The sequence below is a fragment of the Lucilia cuprina genome, chromosome 2 (genome assembly GCF_022045245.1).
Source record: "Lucilia cuprina isolate Lc7/37 chromosome 2, ASM2204524v1, whole genome shotgun sequence".
Classification (NCBI taxonomy): Eukaryota; Metazoa; Arthropoda; class Insecta; order Diptera; family Calliphoridae; genus Lucilia; species Lucilia cuprina.
The window spans coordinates 66,551,544-66,554,312 of NC_060950.1; the positions used below are offsets into that span (position 1 = coordinate 66,551,544).

At 32.0% G+C, this 2,769-nt stretch overlaps 1 protein-coding gene across 2 annotated transcripts in view; it reads right to left on the reverse strand.

Annotated features, from left to right (window-relative positions):
- LOC111684689 (neuroguidin) overlaps positions 1-2,769 on the reverse strand; it is a 107,596-nt gene that overhangs the window by 44,852 nt on the left and 59,975 nt on the right. The window lies entirely within an intron of this gene.

Below are 2,769 nucleotides of genomic sequence, written 5' to 3' on the forward strand. Positions count from 1 at the left end.
AGTTCTGTTCTAGTTCTGTTCTAGTTCTGTTCTAGTTCTGTTCTAGTTCTGTTCTAGTTCTGTTCTAGTTCTCTTCTAGTTCTGTTCTAGTTTTGTTTTAGTTCTGTTTTAGTTCTGTTTTAGTTCTGTTTTAGTTCTGTTTTAGTTCTGTTCTAGTTCTGTTCTAGTTCTGTTCTAATTATGTTCTAGTTCTGTTCTAGTTCTGTTCTAGTTCTGTTCTAGTTCTGTTCTAGTTCTGTTCTAGTTCTGTTCTAGTTCAGTTCTTGTTCAGCTCTATTTCAGTTCTGGTTTTGTCCTAGTTCTGTTCTAGGTCTAGTTCTATTCTAGTTCTGTTCTAGTTCAGTTCTAGTTCAGTTCTAGTTCTGTTCTAGTTCAGTTCTAGTTCTGTTCCAGTTCTGTTCTAGTTCTGTTTTAGTTCTGTTCTAGTTCCGTTCTAGTTCTGTTCTAGTTCAGTTCTAGTTTAGTTCTAGTACAGTTCTAGTTCAGTCCTAGTTCAGTTCTAGGTCTAGTACAGTTCTAGTTCAGTCCTAATTCAGTTCTAGGTCTAGTTCAGTTCTAGTTCAGTTCTAGTTCAGTTCTAGTTCAGTTCTAGTTCAGTTCTAGTTCAGTTCTAGTTCAGTTCTAGTTCAGTTCTAGTTCAGTTCTAGTTCAGTTCTAGTTCAGTTCTAGTTCAGTTCTAGTTCAGTTCTAGTTCAGTTCTAGTTCAGTTCTAGTTCAGTTCTAGTTCAGTTCTAGTTCAGTTCTAGTTCAGTTCTAGTTCAGTTCTAGTTCAGTTCTAGTTCAGTTCTAGTTCAGTTCTAGTTCAGTTCTAGTTCAGTTCTAGTTATGTTCTATTTATGTTCTACTTATGTTCTAGTTCTAGTTCTAGTTCAGTTCTAGTTCAGTTCTAGTTCAGTTCTAGTTCAGTTCTAGTTCAGTTCTAGTTCAGTTCTAGTTCAGTTCTAGTTCTAGTTCAGTTCTAGTTCAGTTCTAGTTCTAGTTCAGTTCTAGTTCAGTTCTAGTTCAGTTCTAGTTCAGTTCTAGTTCAATTCTAGTCCAGTTATAGTTCAGTTATAGTTCAGTTATAGTTCAGTTCTAGTTCAGTTCTATTTCAGTTCTAGTTCAGTTCTAGTTCAGTTCTAGCTCAGTTCTAGTTCAGTTCTAGCTCAGTTCTAGTTCAGTGCTAGTTCAGTTCTAGTTCAGTTCTAGTTCAGTTCTAGTTCAGTTCTAGTTCAGTTCTAGTTCAGTTCTAGTTCAGTTCTAGTTCAGTTCTAGTTCAGTTCTAGTTCAGTTCTAGTTCAGTTCTAGTTCAGTTCTAGTTCAGTTCTAGTTCAGTTCTAGTTCAGTTCTAGTTCAGTTCTAGTTCAGTTCTAGTTCAGTTCTAGTTTACTTCTAGTTCTGTTCCAGTTCAGTTCTAGTTCAGTTCTAATTCAGTTCTAATTCAGTTCTAGTTCAGTTCTAGTTCAGCTCTAGTTCAGTTCTAGTTCAGTTCTAATTCAGTTCTAGTTCAGTTCTAGTTCAGCTCTAGTTCAGTTCTAGTTCAGATCTAATTCAGTTCTAGTTCAGTTCTAGTACAGTTCTAGTTCAGTTCTAGTTCTGGTTATGATCTGTTTATAATCTGTTTATACCTTTTAACGAAATTATATTTAATTTAAATTGTGCAAAATTTAACAATTATTTATTTAAATTTTTAAATTTTATATATACTTAAAATGATTTATTTTTTTAATAACAAATGTACATACATACACATTTAACCCACTTTCACTTCTATACATATGTACATACAAATAACATAGACTTGACCTTTCTTAATAAATAAAACAAAAAGAAAATAAAATTCATTCAACTTAATAATCTGCTCCTTTAACTTTAACTTAAACAACCATGAAATTGCACAACAACAAACACACAAAGTATAAAAATCATTCCAACACATACATACATATATACTTAAATACATTCACACATACATATTATACATACCAAAGTTTATTTTGGAAAATTTTTTATAGAGAAAATCACCTTAACCTAGAATACTCTCATACTCTAACACATTTAAATATATATGAATGTAGAAAGCAGCAAGAACGAAAGAAATCTGCAACATCAGCTTTCGTTTCATAGAATATAACATGCTTGCATACAAATGCAAATATCGTTTTCTATACAAAAACGTATAAATATTTAGTTAAACCAAACATACTGCCACCCTATTTCTCCCCAAAGCTTAAAGGCAACGTTACCCTGTTCTATACTATCAAATATAAAAACAAAATATATAAATATTTGTATAAATGTAAACATGTTTGTATGTATATATTTGTGTTAAATCCCGCAAGTAAACTTGGCAGACATTTTAATATAAACTTACTCTCAGATACGTACATTCACACATACATACATATGTACATATTAACAAATAATATTGCCAAAGAGCAACAACTAAACTAAATTGCTTGGAGAATATTTCCTTTTACGACAAGAACAAAACACGAACGAATGAATAAACGAAAGTACGAACTAATGTGATTGTGTGTCAGTTCATTGAGGCAAATATATGTAAGCAAACGAATGCATTTCGAGTTGAAAATATGGTGGAGAAAATGGAAGAGGAAGTGAAAATAGTGTTGCCAGATTAATAACTGTATGTTAGTTCAAATTCAATTCTAGTTCTGTTTAAGTTCACTTCTAGTTCAGTTCTAGTTCAGTTCTAGTTCAGTTCTAATTCAGTTCTAGTTCAGTTCTAGTTCAGTTCTAGTTCAGTTCTAGTTCAGTTCTAGTTCAGTT